Source organism: Apis cerana, linkage group LG12, assembly GCF_029169275.1.
Source record: "Apis cerana isolate GH-2021 linkage group LG12, AcerK_1.0, whole genome shotgun sequence".
Taxonomy (NCBI): domain Eukaryota; kingdom Metazoa; phylum Arthropoda; class Insecta; order Hymenoptera; family Apidae; genus Apis; species Apis cerana.
In genome coordinates, this window is record NC_083863.1 from 5,389,047 (window position 1) to 5,406,252 (window position 17,206).

Below are 17,206 nucleotides of genomic sequence, written 5' to 3' on the forward strand. Positions count from 1 at the left end.
TGTATTATTATTTAAATCAACTTTTGATCAAGAAAATTAATAATTTACGTATTTTCCAAATTATATTTAATTCCTCGCGTAAAGGAAAAAGAGCGAAGAGTTTTTCACTTTCGGATTATCAATATATAGGAATATATTTTTGTTTGCTCGAGCAGGAGATCGGCTTGCGAGTACAACCAGTCGAAACTCGCAATTTTCCCCGTATTAACGACCGCGACGAAGGTTATCAACGAGGCGTACGCGTAACTGGTTAAACGTAGGCAAACGAGAGATCAATGCGAACGCGTTGAAACTCTGGTTGCAAATTTATGGGATTAGTTTCTCGTTGATTACGCAGCTTTCCAACGTGTTACAAGGTAAATCAAAGTAAGCGCTCTCGTTAAGGTCAACAGTGGAGTGGAGGAAAGGCTTAATTTCAATGCCCCGCTACGAGCCGAAATCCCTCTTGCCAAGATTATTAAACGATGCATCTTGCCAACGATGGAGAATTAGAATATGTGCAAACAGGGTGTAAGTTGGATCACGAGAGCCGCTTGATTTAAGACCTCTTTTACTCCCCACTTATCTACGGGACTACCTTGCATATAAATTGCAAATTGCATATAATTTGAATAATTCTTCGTGTTATTAATACGTTCGTTGCCAACGTGACGAACATCTTCTTTAAATATTAAAATCGAAGAAGTAAGTTGTATACTCTCGAGCAATCGAAATCTTAATTGAAATTATTAATACGTTAAAGATAGATATTCTATTTCTCGTAATTTTCAATCTTTCTTCTTCGATCTTTCCTTGCGTGTATTTTCTATAGAAATTTAATTTGATTAAAATTTACGAATAATAATAGTATTGATAGTATATAAACTCAAATTATTTGTAAGCTTCCTTGATAACTTCTATTGTTTTATTCTTCTCAAATTGTCCATAATTAAGAGAAATGGTTATACGATTTTGCTAATTTTCCTCGCTTCTTGAATTATTTAATACTTAATCCATCTTCAACAACGAGGACGAAATTCGATTTCACGAATCCTTTCAAACTTCTTTCCAACATCTGAATTCCATCTTCGCGATTTAAATTTGCTCCTCGATCGAGAGTGAAAGTGTACCGCAGATCTGAGGAGAGGAAAAGAAACAACAGTGATGCACTGTCACGCTCCGCCGCTCATCAATAATTCACCGTGTGCTCTAATTACATCCAAGGCTATAAATCCAATTCCGTATATATCGATAACTCGATAATTTTATCAATTTTAACGATCCGCGAATAGAAACGAGAAACTTGTCATTTCGAATTTCATGGAGCGTAATAAGCGGGAGACTATTATCGAGATCATTAAACGTATACACCGAAACCGAGGAAGAGTCGATTTCAAGGAGAAACCTCGAAAGAATAGAAATCTGTCGTGATCTCGTTCTGATTGCTCTGTGAAACAGTGTGCGAGAGACGTGAATGATGAAGAAAGCGATAAGTTGTTCTGACGTTGATTCTCGACGTTTCGTCTCTCGAGTATGAATACGTTAACAAATATCTTCCGATATGAAATGGCGGTCTGTGAAAAAACTCTCGTTAAAATCCATTGAAAAATTGGGAAGAGTTGGCGTTAAATAAAGAGCAAGCGAGATTCCCGTGAAATAGAGAGATTAAAAGACCCGGTTGTATTTTGAAGGAGAATCTCCGTTGGAACGAAATAAACGAGAATAAACGAGAAAAGTTGGGAATTTTCGCCAATGATGGTGGAAATCTTTCGTTTTTCTCCAGCTTTCTCGCTCGTAAGTAACGCGTGATCGTTTCGAATTTATCGAGGCAAATGCGGATAGGTTGGAAAAACAGGAATCGAGATAACAGAAGGGGAGGTTTGCCACGATTGTACCATTCGTCTCTTATGGAATTTTTGTTGTCGGCGCGAATCGCGTTTTAACGAACCGGGAAAAATTCGCCAATTCTGTTGTTGATTTAATAACGATGCGTTTCAATTCTGGATAGATTGATTAGAGGATAATTGACCGAGGAACGAGCGATTAGAGGGAAAGTGGAACGAAAAGAGGAGAATTGGGGAATAGAATGAAATTTGTTGAAAATCGAAAGTTGGCTGATTAAAAAATTCTCATAATTATATTTAGATCAAACATTTTTATAAGGATGATTAAGAATTGTGAAAATTGGATTTCCATTTCATTTGTAAAATTGTTTAAACGTGAATTGGAACTCGAGTTAGGAAATTAACGAAATGGAATAGTGTGCAGCTGCACACAACAGGTGCATCGTCAAATTAATACCAAAGGTGTTACTTTGGCATGCATCGCCTTTTCGATTCTTCTTCTTCTCACTCATTTTTCCCTCTTTTAGCGGAGAAAAGAGGCGAGGCGATCGATACAGCGCGAATAAAACCAAACCAGTTACGTACACAACGTATTTTCTAACCGACTTGCGGCGAAAACGCTTCGTTCGAATCGTTCGATGCAAATTGAATTTCAACTTTCCACGAAGGAGAAGAATTCGAGCCCAATACTCTTCGACCTACTACGCGACAAACTGTTTCCACGCGAAACGGAGCATCGAATCCACGATCGATCCGAAGAAGCATCCTTTAACCGATACTCGATAAGACAACGAGGTGAAACACGATGATGATATCACTATCCAACGCCTTGCGACAAAATGAAACGCGTCAAGGCCATTCCCGGCTATGTATGCATCATCATTTCTAACGATATTTTATTTTTTCCTTATCTATTTTATTACTTTCTTTCCTTTTTATTTCTCTCTCTTTCAGAAATATAGTATTAACCAGAGGATTCTTGATAAAAGATGTGTAATTTATATCCGTCAATGATAACGGTACGACGGTGAAACTATTAAAAAGTCAAAAATACACGCACGCGTGAAATACAAATCGCCCCCCAGAGGATCAGAAATTTTGTAATTTGTACGTGGCTGGATCGTAAAAAAAAAATAAAACGCGCGTACGAGATTACGTGTTGGGCCGCAGAGGATCAGAAATATTTATTGAGACGTATGTATCCCATTGAAAGCATTGAAATGGTTAAGGTCAATGACCCTAGAATAACACCGTACCATCATCGATCTCTTATACGATCTCTTTCTCTTCCCCTCTCTCTACGCACTTCACTCACTTTCTTCCCGATTATCACTTCACGCTATCAACTCGACGAGTCTTCTTTCTTCCTTTCTTTCTTTTAACGTCAATATTTCTCCTTTGACCACTATAATTTACGATATTGTCGTATCATTAGACGGTTTATCCAAATTAAGATATTCACTTTTAATCGCGATATGTATTTTTACCTTGGATATTTTCACAAAATTTTTTCCACAAACACTTCAGAAGATATAAACTTTCCCACTCTGATCGCTACTCCTTTCTTTACCATTTCACACTTTTTGATACGAAAGCGTCGTTACTACTACCTTCACACGCGATTAACCATGTTTCATTACTCGTTAAAATCACGATCGAGCATCGATCGAGCTCTCACGCGAGGAGAGAGCAATCCCCGACGAGGGGATTATATTTTCCTTCCTAATCGACCGATTGGACGAGAAAAAGGGAGAAGAACGAAATGTACCAATGCCACGAAGCAATCGTAACACCGGTCGATTCTGTTACCAGGACGGGACTGCGTGTGCAAGCGGTCGACAAACAGCCTTCGTCTCGTACTTTCTACCTTCGAGGCGATCGAAGGCTCACGTTGCCGGAGACTCTCGCCTCGTCATCAGACAAGGTAACGAACGTCGTCGGCCAAACGATCCTCATCGTCGTGGCGGTTATAGTCTCGGTGCATATATTTAGAGTCGAATGCGAAATATCGATTGTGGGGCTCGGGTTGGCCGGTCTCGCTTGCCCCGAGAAAGCTAGAGCGTTAGCTGCGTTCTGAAATTTTTTTTTGAAAATCTTGGAGGGATTCTCGCATCGTCTGTTTTATTTTTTTATCATATACATCACGTATTTTTGACAATGGATCATTCTATTTCTATCTTTTCCAGGGATGAATTCAACGTATAGGATAAATTATAGGATATCCATTTATTGCGAATAAAATAGAAAATTCTTGAGATTTACTTTTATTGTAAAATTGCAACGTGTCGACCTTGTTCAGTTAAAAATTATAAAAGAATCCTTAGCCTCGTGATAATCAACGTGATGTCGAGGAGAGGCGGCGAAAAAAAGAAAAGAAAAAGTGTTTGAGATGAGAAGGATTGATGGGTCGAGAAAATGTTGAAGATTAAAATATACACCGTGAACGTGTCCAATTAACGATGAGCATACCGATTTCGCAAACACAAATACGTTGCTCGCGAGAGGATAAATCGACGATAAATTGCAACTTTGCGTGGGCGTTACGATTCCGTCATAAACACGAATAACATTCTTGAAAAGAAGAAAAAGCAATCGTTATATACTTTATAAATTTTCCGATTATTATTATTATTATTATTATTATTATTCATTTGCACAAACGAATATTCTTGCCTTCACCCAGATACTCATTGACCATTTCACGCCTCGAATAAGCATCATTTACGAGGCACACGCTATTCGTTTTGAAGATAGAGGATCGATCCCGATTCGAGATATTGGCGTACAACGATTCTTACAACGGCGGGAACAGATACGATCGCGAGTTTTGCAGTTTCGAATTAATTTCTCGGTGTTGAACGAAGAAAATCGTGACAAACAAAAGCGGCCAGAAGCCATGGCGCACGGTATGCGAGGCGCAAACACAGCATCGCGGGCATGCATTGGAACGGAACGTAACGGGCATGACGGGAAATACCGTACGTGTATATCCTATACCTGTAACTACACGAGTGTGTACGTGTGCCGAGAAAGTGCAGTTGCAACTGCAGCTGACGCCTGCAACTGGCCAACGAACAATTCCCACTGTTTCTAACGCCGGCTCCGTTACAAGAAATTGCAGAAATATCTTCCGACTCGACGGTCTAAAACTATTTGAAGAGATGGAAATTGAAATTTTGGATATAATTCTTTCAGATTATTTTGTGCAGGTAATCAACGACACGATAGAATATATATAAGATGATGAATTAATTTTAGAATAATTTTGGAGTCAATTACAGATTAATTTGACGGTGACGAAATTAAAAGTTTTTGGAATGTGGATTAAATTTAATAAGAAAAATATAGAATATAGAATATACTTGGTAGTAAATTATTTGGAGATTGGGCGTGGAAAAATACTACTGAAATTTGTAAGAGGATAATTGTTTTAATTAAGAAAATGCCATGTAACTATGACGTATATATCAAAAATTAATTAAAACGAAGAACAACAAGGATTTGTAAAGAAGAAATTACAGAATATTTTGAACGGCCAAGAAATTATTTGGAGATTGGACGTGGAAAAATACCGTGAATTGTACCGAAATTAAAATTCGTAAGAGAATGATATTTTAATTATGAAAATACTGCGTAATTACGACACGATAAATTATTTTTCCGTGTTTATCTTACTCCCATCTTTTTCTTCAATTAACGAAGGAAAGGTCTTCCAATGTTGTTTCTAAATATCAACATCGTACAATATATTCATAATCAAGTTTTATTTCTTCCAAATTTTCCTATCTTCAAATAGAATTTAACTAAATCTGGCAAACGAATACGAGTTTCCCTATTATTGCTCTCGCGATATCAGTTCCGCTCAAAAAAAGAAGAAAAAAAGAAAAGAAAAAAGAAAAAAATACAATGAAAAATAAAAAAATTAAAAAAATAAATCACGCGACTTTATACGATTCGAAATATGAAAATTCATAGTCGTTGATGTGAAAAGAAGAAAGGGAAAAAAGTGGAAAAAAAATGGGAGGGAAGGGAAAAATTGCTCAAAACGGAAACGGTACTTTTTATATTCATTCGTCGTTTGTCCCGAGATAAAACTGCAGCCACGCGTTCGTTTGTGTTTTCGAATGGCCGTGAATAAGTTAATTAACGTCCGGGAAAAACACGGTCCGGTAAACCGAGCGCGGTGGGCGCGTGGTAACGATTTTATATACACGACCCTTTCCCATCCTTCCTTCCCCACTTTTCCACTTTCTCTCTCTTTCTCTCTCTCTCTCGATATATATCGAGAAAAAATTCAAGAGGGAGTTTACACATTTATACCGTTATTGTAAAAAAGAAAAGTTTCAAAATACGATTTTCAAAAAGTTGAAAAGACATTTTAATCGTAATTCTGTAAAACATATTGTATACAGTTCCAAAAAGAAAAAAGATATTCAGATACTGGTAATTTTGATTTTTATATCGGTTCTTTTATTATTTTTCGATTCATTTTATAGCGTATAAATTACTTAAAAAAATTATTTCGATGCAAATTTGTATATTCTCGAATATTCTTGAAAATCCAAGATGCACTCCTCTTCAATTTATCTCGCAAATTACACCAGTGCACGAATATTATAACCGAGTTAACCGTTCTCCTTTATACTTTAAATTTCGCAAAATTAATTTCTTTTTGTCACACACATATTCAAGATGCATCTCTCTCTTCAATTTATCTCGCGAATTACACGAATATTTTAAGAGCAGTTGCCTCTTTTATGCTTCAAATTTTCGGAAAATTAATTCCCCTTTTTAAAAATAACAATAATTCTTCCCCGATCTAGGAAATCTCAATTATAAAACCATATTTCCACCTCGTTGAAACACGCATTTCGATTAATCTTTGGCAAAGTAATTTCGCTCAGAAACAAAAAACGAAATCAATCGATCACGAAAATAACGAAACCGTTACGTTTAATCTCGTTCGCTCAATAATAATATTCTACCTTTGCGCATTACAGATCGCTTCTTGCACCACCATTCAAGGCACACGGTTCTCATCTCGCGACGAGACGCTTCCTCCCCAGATTCCCCCGACACGGGAAATTTTCACGGAGCTAGAAAGTTTGGGTGGATCGTCGTGGACGAGGATACACCCGGCACTAACGTGCACGAGAACGTTGGCAAGATGCACACGCAACTGAGGGGAGAGGGGGTACGTTGGAGGTTTCACCCCTCGTGTAAAGTCTCGAGGAAGGGGCAGGGGGAATATTCGTTTCAGCATTGTGAACCCTCGTGACTCGTTCCACCCTCGGTGGAGAGGCAGCCCTACGACAGCACGGATCTTCCCTGTGGACGAAGGTAAAAAAACCTGATATTTTCGCCAGGGTTTCGTTTTAATACCGTCCTCGATGATTCGTTTCGAAAGTTCTTGGAAACTTTCGAGTTCTCGAATTTTGAAACTGGTCGAATCGAGACCATTCGAAAATTGCAAGCGTGAAAATAATTAGGAAATGCGATACGTTGGAATTGAAAAAAAAAAAATACCAGTTTTAATTTAAAGCTCGAAATATGTTAAGTGGAAAAATGGAAAGTCTATTATAATATACGGTTAATTCGATTATGATGCAGAAAATAGAAATTCGTTTAACACTTTCGCGCCTAGTGACGCAAAATGTATGCGTCATGGGCATCTTCTATCTCTATCTCTTACATCTTGCATCGCGAATGAATCATTGATTATTTTGAAAGAAACTCGGAGCCGGGGGAAAAATATTCTCAAGAAATAAAGAGATAAAATATTTGCAGAATTTTAAATATAATCTTCCCTCTGACAGATGTACGTATATATATATATATATATATCCAATTGCGATGGGATACTCATCGATTTTCGACGTAAACGCAAAAGTTTTTCATTGTTTCAGAAATACGACTCAAGTTCAAGGAAGGAAAAATTCTTACGCTTCCCAGATATTAAAAACGATCGTCAACTCGTTGAAAAAACGAGAGTGAGACGTTAATACTCGAAAGTCATAAATTATTAATATTCCGCCAACTATAAACGAAGTTATACACGATCGATCGATGCTGCAACGATGATGAAGGAACAAAAAGGAGAAGTATATATGTATTCCACGTTAAGAAGAGGATGATTGAACAAGGAGACAACAATGAATTCTTTTTTTTTTTTTTTTTTCGACAAGACAATCGACGACGAAACCGGAATAAAAGCATCGATCGTTGTAACGACTGGGAGGCAGCAGTAATACGGTCGTCATTCGAATGCTAAATACACAGGCGAAGGAACGGTGTGCCGTTAACCTCGGCGTCACGTATAAAACGCCACGAAGTCATAACGGTTACGGGGACCTTTTCCACCTTGTAGAAGTGGAATAAATTCCGCTTCGAGGAGCCACCAAGGGTTTTCACCGCGGCAGCCCTTTTTATCTCGGGGAAACAGGAACCGCCTATCTTGTTCTCCCAGCTGCTTTCGTCATTGCCTTGGAAAATCGATCTGCGACGGGGTTAATAATATTTTTTAACAATTCTTTTTTGCCACGATGTTATTTATAAATACGAACGTATGAATGTATGACGAACGAAAATTAAGAAAATTAAATATTTTATCAAGATTCCCGCTGCGTTATTATAATAATTATAATTATAACAAGCTTCGACCGTGAAACGTCACATCGTCATCGATATCCAAAATATCGATTTAACCGGAGTCGTGCTCCGAACACGGAACAGAACGGACGTGTTTTGCTTCTCCCAAGAACGTTGTATTGTTTGGTAAATTAATTAGTTTCGTGCAAATCGATCAACTATTGTGAATGTTATTGTAAATAAAAATTACAATGTGGAAGCACGAACGTCAGTCAATAAGAGCAACGAATGTATTAATAATTATAATAATAATTATTTAGATTTGTTTTTTTAATATTATTAACAAATTTAGATCTCAACGAGATTCTGAGAATTAGAGAATTCAACCTGATCATTAAAAAAAATAATAATTAAATTCCAACTCTGAACTATAACCACAACCATGGAAATTTCAAAGGGTCGAGAAAAAAGGAAAGAAATCGGTCTCTTACATTCGAACACTGGTCATGAGAGAGCGAGACCGGTGCGATCGAAACATGTAAATCTTGAGTGTAAGTACTGGCACGCACACTGTCGTCGCGCATGCCAGACATTGTTAACCGCGGACAAAGCCGTACAACTGGTTCCCTGGAATACCAGGCGGAGAGGACGCGTTCCAAGACTCGTTCGAGCCTCGTAGCGCCACGGTGGCGCGTCGAAAAACGATCGAAACGACCGTCCAAGGTCTGCACCACGACCTCCACCACGTAATTTTCAACCTCGTTTAATTGGGCAGGAATTCAACGCCCCTTTTCCCCCCTTTTCTTTTTTTTTATTCTTGGTTCCATCGCTGTTGTGCGTGACGAATATAGAATTTCGTGAAGCTTGCGTACGTGGGCTCCAAGATCTTCTGACACGCTGTGCTAATTAATATTAAAAGTCGTTGAAACGTAGTCGATCGTAATTAAATGAAATTAAAACGAAATTGGAACGAATTCTGAGAAGATTTTTATCGTGGATTACGTTCTACGTGTTTTTAAATTAACATTTCTAGGTCACTTCGTAAGGAAAATATGATTTCTAGTTTGTTCGAAACTGTATTACACGGTATTATTATTAAGTTAGTTAGTTTTATTTCAATATTTGGTATTTGAATAAATAATTAATACAATAAGTAAAGATTGTGCACTGAAGGAACATTTATACTGTGATTATTAATATTAGAGGGATTAAGAAAGAAATTCATCATTACTTTGTATATAATTCAAACCCTCGCGTAACATCACAAGCTTCGAATAACTTTCCAATCCAATCATCATTAATAAAATTTCCTTCCTACGAAAATACATTTTTGCAGCCATAAGTGAAAAACTTAAACTGCTCGTTCCCACATCACTATACTTGCTATATCTATATCGAATCAAACCTCTGCCGCAACTTTTATTTAAAAATTTTCCAAAAAAGGGAAACGGTTCCCTTTGTCGCCTCTCCTAGCCGTGAATTTTCCTAACGCCGCGAAACTTCTTTAAACGATTTTAAACGCGGCGTTGAAGTCTCGAGAACGTTGCTCCACCATTGCCCGGCCTCATCTACAATTCAAATTGCCGATACGTTGAAATTTTGAAATCCAGTTGGCCAAACTTGTGCCACGCATCGCCGCGAGCGCCATCGCCCTCGTCGAAACTCCACCGCGGCTCGCGGACAAATTCGACCCTTCGCTGTTATTTTTGTTTTGCCCGCTCGAATTAACGCTCAAACGGAAACACCGGCTTTTCCGGAAGAGATGAACGCGTTACAACCCACCCTGTATTATTTCGCGCCGGACGACAACTACATTTTCTCTCATTCGTCGAGGGGGAAATGTACAGTTTTATTCTGGATGATTTAGACTCTCTTCTGCGATAAAATTTAGTCGAAATTGTGAAGCGTGGAATAATTGGCGAACGAATTGCATTTTCCTATTTTTTTTTTAAGAATAATCATAGATATTTTTTTTTTAATAGATTGAATTTCAGTCGAGTTGCGAGAGAATTTAAACAATTAAAGGTATAATGTATTAATGTTGATACATAGTACAATTTTTGATTATACGTGAATTGTGAAAATTTGAAAATGGTAGGTAATTTAATAGAAGGATGGAAAATTTAATAACGTTGATTGTTTCTGTGATTTATGTACAATCAAAGATGAATTTCGATTTATTTAAACATCATTGGAACACTTTGCCAATGTTTAATTATGAGTAATGAAATTTCTTTTTAAACTCGATTAAAAAGAAATTATTGAATCGACATAATCGCGATTGATCGGCCATTATTATTATTATTATTATTAAAATTCTCTCTTAAAACGTTAACAGTTCCATTGTAAAGCGTTTCAGAATGTAATTTAAATAAATATATTATAACGTTCATTTGAATATTAAAATCAGGGGAAAAGGGAGTGAATAAAAAGTGGAACTGCGAGGAGTTAAATTTACTTAAACGGTAGAGCAGAAATTTTTAACCTCGTTTCAAACTTAGATAATCCAACATCATTGCGATAAATTTAATATATTCATGACTTAAAACACGTGTAACAGTGTGAATATTAATCGCTTAACATGCGATTTTCCATTTATTTCGTGCAACATTTTCTCAATGTTCAATGTATCAAAATATTAATCCTTATTAGAATAAAATATCGATTCTTTCTCATTTAAAACGAAATCAATCGAAGATTTCGAAGAACGAAATAGAATATCCCCAACAAAAGAAGAAAAAAAAATCGAAGAAATTCTAGTTGGCCACATTAATTCATTATGCAAGAATTTCAATTCAAAAACGAAAATTACAATGGAAGGATCGAAAGCATCCCCTCGTTGGGAAGTCACGAACTTCTGCCACCATGAAAATTCGTCTACTCGTGTGAATTCACTCCGTCCACCCAGCTAGAGGAATTTAATTATTAGTTTCACAGCTTAGTTCCAGCATTCTTGTTGCACCCTTGATTCATGTTTATGTATGCATGTCTAATGCAATTTTCGATATACATATATCGTCGAAACGCAACGAGGATTTCCTAGGATCTACTTTTCTCGATATACAAAGAATTTTATTTATTAGTCCTTGTTTATGAAATCTTTGTTTCTTCAATTTTCAAAGAATCCATAAACATAGTTCGATCCTTTCACTGTCGATAATATATTTATATATATAAATATATGAAATAATAAATATATTTTCTTTTGGTGAAGCAGAAAAATTACGCTTAATAGATAATTAATTTAAAGAAATTTTATGAAGTACATGTAATGATTTTTTTGAAAAAGATTAAACAATTTCTAATATACGTACACGTACAAATCATTAAATCGCATTTGTTATAATAAAGACCATCTTTTCTTTTTTACGTTTTACCAACGTTTAACAAAATTTATATTTCTTTTACAGATGTCTCTCAGAGTCAATTAAGAAACGACTGTCATCGGCGTACAAACCGAAATGCCAAAGATACAGCCACGGAATCGTTTGTTTCGTTAAAGGGTAGTTTCAACCCCTTATTTCCAATTAGTTACGCATGATCCAAAGGAGCCAGAAAACACGTCCCCTTCCACATCTTCTGTTCCTGATGGGCCAATCGAAACAAACCGGTGTTCGCAAGTTAATTGGCAAATTTCGTGTTGCTCGCCATTCTAATTACTTGCCAACCGTTTATCATACGCTAATAATACAAACATTCGATAATTGTTCGACCATCAGCGGCTGTCAGATCATTATTGTCGGCCGAGATCATTTCCACGATATTTAAAACACACTTGCGGCTATACGCTGGCAACGATAACGAGAACGATATTAATTAATTGCAGCTGATCGTTAATTTGATATGGCATGGCTCGTCGCGCGCCACGATTCATGGATGCTGGTTGTTAAATATATATCGAATATATCGATGCACGTTTCCAATTACATCCCCCTTTCGAATTTTTATAAATTAGCGAAATAACGCGGCGAAGTGTTATTCTTCGATGAATTTAACGATGGATGAGTTCAATGGAAAAAAAAAAAAAAAAAAAGGGGAAAAGAGAAAAATTTTTTGTAACGTTGAAATTTTATTTTCATTTTTTGTCATTTTTATGAAAGATAGAATTTTGATAATTTTTTTCATCGAATTGTATTTTTGTACAAAAATTCGTATACAGAATTTACTCATCTCACTCGTATCAATTTTTCCCAACAGATATTTTCCCAAGATCTCGGCTCGTGTTCGATTCTACGTTCGTTTCTCACGGTCTGGACGGCTGTCGAGCGAGCGCTTTTAAAAACGCTTCCATCACGAATGTCGCTTTTCTTTGTGTATCAATTTGATCCGAGAGGCGGACAGGGTGTCCCCTCAATGGAGAACCGACGAATTTATCTCGTGCCTGTTCCCTGTCAATTAATAAAGTCCCGTGTGGATCCGACGTCCGGCAATTCGGACGTCGTCTCCCCTTTCGTTTCGTATGACAGAAAATTATATTAAACCGACGTTGCTGCACACGTTTCCTGTGTGCGTTGTTTTCGTGGCAGATGATCGAGATACGTTTTAATTGTTCGTGACAGCGATTCTCCTTCATTGATTTATCGAACCCCAAAAATAATGGAGTCTTCTTGGTAAGTTTATCGTTATATTTCGGTTTAGTTTAACTCGAAATCGTTTCACGAGTGAAATATTTTTTGAAAAATTATAAAAAAAAAAGGAAGAAGTATAAATATTTGTCAATTTTTACAGTTATTATTAAAGGTACGTATAAATAGATTTTTTTTTTCATTAAAATTGGTATTACGATTAAATGATTTCGAATGATTAATTTATATCGATTCGTTTTAGTTATTTTTCAAATTCATTTCGAGGATTAAACTTGGAATCAAACTTGAATACGAAGAGCAAATTGAACTATGATTAGCAGAGACTGGAACACGTACGTATTTGCGCCGTTTTTGCCGAGGAGTTAAACTAGATCTTTCACTAATGGCCAAGATGTCTAATTACAAGAAGGAAGCGATAAATTAGAAACATTCCCGGATAATCGTCAAGATGTCATTTCGCTGCTTCTAACTTCTGATTACTAGGAGTTAGTTTGAGCCAAGATTTCCAGCCCTCGTTTTGAACTCTTTTTTCTTAGCGCCTCTAATTACATATCGAGCTTAATAACGACGAACGTTAAATTCGTTCCATGAAACGCGTGTGAAATTCGTTCCATAAAAAATACTATCCTACATCAAATTTTAAGACAAATGGTAAAATATATAGAGATATTGTCTATTAAAATTTTCGTGTAAACGATTTATAAAATTTTTCAAAAAAAGAAGAAGAAGAAGAAGAAAAAGAAGAAATGAACAAAATTTTAATCCTATAGAGATTCAACTTTGTTTTTTTAATATAAAAAAACGCGAGAAAAAATTAAAAATTTTGTCATCAAATATACTCAGAACGTGAAGAAAACCATGCCATTGAAGTCCCTTTTCGATTCATCCCGATATCTCAATCCGTTACCGAGATATAAGGACTCAAAGTTCCCATAGCGCTTAACGTGGCGCAAAAATTATGAATGGGCCAGTGACCTATATTTTTTCTTGGAAATGCGTACTAGGTCCTTCCAGGAATCGCGTACTACGTTTTTCCAGGAATCGCGTCTCTCACTCGTCTGGAGTTTGGGATAGATCAGTGAGGTGCGAGCGAGAGTTCCGAGTAAGCGATAAGGAGAGAGATAGTAAACGATTAAAAATTACCCTTCTCTTTACACGACGATATCTCGGGAACCGGAAGTCGTATCGAGATAAATCAAAAAGCGTTTTAAAGGGGAAGGTCCCGCGCTTCTAACGATCGTTGATCCATTGACCGGAAGTGATTATCTTCGGAGTTATAGCGGTTCGAATTTTTCCTAATTTTAATCGGGTTTAATGGGGTTTAAGGTAAATGATCAAAAATTATCTTTCCTTTATTCGACGATATCTTTGGAACCGGAAGTCGTATCGAGACGAATAAAAAAGCGTTTCAAAGAGGAAAGTTCCGCGCTTCTAACGATCTTTCATTCATTAATCGGGGATCACTATCTTCGGAGTTATAGCGGTTTAAAGTTTTCCTAATTTTAATAGGATTTAATCGAGTTTTACAGTAAATTATGCAACAAATATATTTATTTTTAGAAGATTATTGTTTACAACGATGGTATATTGGAGATTCTAAATTGATTTGAAAAATCCTTTGGTTGAGATAAGTTGAATCTTTATCTAATCGACTCGATGAGCAAAATTTAAATTGCAGCAAAGAGATATTGCAGGAAAATATTTTTTAAATTATAATATGTTAAAATATGCAATATAGATTCAATAAAATTTCCCAAAACAGACGACTTTGAATGGAAAATCACGGCCAAAGAGAAACAAAAATTACAATTCACGGTAAGATATTCTCGTAAAATAAAAATTCCCTGTTTGACTATTGAAAAACTTTCAGAATGGATTCACCGAGTGGACCATCGTGAAAGAAACGTCAAAAGGATAGAAGAGGGTCAAGGAAAAGGTGAAATAAGATTTGAAGGGGGAAATGGTCTGCAGAAGGAATATTACTTGTTTTCCAAATTCCTAAAGTCCAGTGTGCTTCGAAAAGTGGCCGTTTCCCTCTGGCCGCAAATCGTTTCCGAATCTTTTCAAGAGATTCGAGGATACGGAATGTGCGCATGCCTTCACGTGCTTGGAAAATGGCTCAACTTCCTCCACTTTTCCAATTTTCCGTGAAAGGAAATAAATTCTCGCTCGAGAGAGAGAGGACACGACCCGAAAATTCTTCCGTGTAAATTTTCTGATAGAATCAATAGATTCGATCAACGAGATTGGTTCTGATTTTATTGGACAAAATTATATGAAAAGTATTAATTCTGATTTTTTAATTAACTAGATACATCGTTTGACTGTATGTATATTGTCAGAAGAGCAAATTATGAAAAATGAATAAAATAACTTAATTTTGAATTTGGATTCCTTACCTAACATCGTTGAAAAGGTTGCATCTTTAAATAAGTTTCGCGTGAAAGAAAATCACCAGCACTTACCTGTAACATAAAAATCAAACAAAGTGATTAGATATAATAATTCATATAAAAAATTATTTTTCAGGATACAATGACCAGCAAATCCATTTCTTTTGACACGAGTATGAAAAGGATTTGAACGAATGAATTCGAATCGAATTTTGTTATTTCTGTTAGTCGTAATCAGCGATGAGAAATTGATCGAACGTGTTCCAATTAGCCAACTTTCGTTTGCCCTATTAATTCCGCTAAATGGAGATATTTACTGGCGAAAACTAATGCAAATTTCGTATCTACGTATTATCGAATCGAATTAATCATCACCAATTTAAATAAAAACTAACAATTGTATATTTCAAGGTATGGAATCAAAATTTATTAAATCGATTTTTATTTTTACAAAACATTATTGATAATTTTTTCTTTTTTTCGATTTCTCAGATTATTTAGATCCATTTTTTATCATTCTAAGAACAATAACAAGCAATCCTTGCAAAGAGTTTAATTTAATTTCGACTTGTGGAATTTCAAAGAAATTTTTTCAAAGGATTTCGAATCCCTGTTATAAATTTTTCTCCATTGCCAAACTTCTTTCATAAACAAATCTCTCTATTTTCTCACCTGAACGAACGAACAAGAGAGAATATACCCTCCCAAAAAAAAATAAAAAAAATAAAAAAAAAAAGAAAAACAGAGAATCCTAACATCAATTTTCAATGCTCGAATAAAGCTCGTTGATTCTGCGAAATTAAAACAATTCACGGGTGAACGAAACGCTGTCCAGCCGATCGAACGACATCAAAGGATGGAAGAGATGCCAATGAATTTTCCGATTCGTCCATCGACACACAGAAGAACGCCTTTGGGACACGTGTAATTTCGATTCGAATGGTGCGCGCAATTAATATCGAGCCACGGTTAAATCAGCGTCGAGCGCGAATTAATGTTAATTTTATTCATTTCATTCCTGACTCGGCCTCCATGCAAATATCGTGTAACATTCGTGTCACGGATTTTGCTGCATCTGTCTGGCCGACGACGAGCTTGAAGAATACATCTCGTCGTTTTTCTTTCCCATTCTTCTTCCTTTTTTCCTTTTTCTCCTTCTCTCACGCTCGTCCGTCTTGTTTATTTATGACTCGAATGCGAAATGAATGGAGCCCTTGATGTGAATTTATTCGCCGTTCGCGGTGTACAATTCCGTGCTTATGCGAGGATAAAACGTTCCCGGCTGTAAATAAATACGCTCGCCTCGAAAAGTAGCTACGAATTTGAAGAAGGAATCGAGGAATCGAAGAAGGGTGTCTGATTATTATTTTTAATTTAGAGATGACAAATTTGATTTTTCGAAAACTCGAGAGAATAATTAATAATTCGATCTCGCAAAAGTGGTAGAAAACAGTGATTAGGGGTTGGAATCCCTAATTAAAATAGTTGCCAAGAGTGCCTCGGCCAACGGAAACGTAAAGGAAAGATAATTGGTTCGAACCTGGGGGGAATTTAATTATAATTGTCTGCGCACTGTAAACCGTGTGTGTAGGAGGATACACACGCAGGATATCGAGTCGACTGAATATTAAAGAAGCGTGTATGCAGCTAATTTGCCTGCCAATTCTTTTTTGTTTCGTTGGATCAGTTTTTAATATTACACCAATCCATATCCTCCTCAAATTCCGTAACGTAATTTCATCCATCTCATATATAAATATATATACCTTTCCCTCTCTCCATGCTCCACTTCCGCCTGGTCCAAGCGCGAGAGTCG

At 36.3% G+C, this 17,206-nt stretch overlaps 1 protein-coding gene and 1 long non-coding RNA gene across 20 annotated transcripts in view; one reads left to right on the top strand and one right to left on the bottom strand.

Moving 5' to 3' along the window:
* Positions 1–17,206, bottom strand: part of LOC107995510 (disks large homolog 4) — a 394,817-nt gene that overhangs the window by 29,286 nt on the left and 348,325 nt on the right. The window lies entirely within an intron of this gene.
* On the top strand, positions 1,855–11,109 carry LOC133667035 (uncharacterized). 2 transcript variants are annotated; one of them, XR_009832132.1, is made up of 6 exons: positions 1,855–2,692; positions 2,778–3,017; positions 3,636–5,032; positions 5,095–5,421; positions 6,824–7,163; positions 7,730–11,109. It is a non-coding gene; the product is annotated as an uncharacterized LOC133667035 (long non-coding RNA). The 2 variants fall into 2 exon arrangements; XR_009832131.1 differs by having other exon boundaries at positions 1,855–3,017.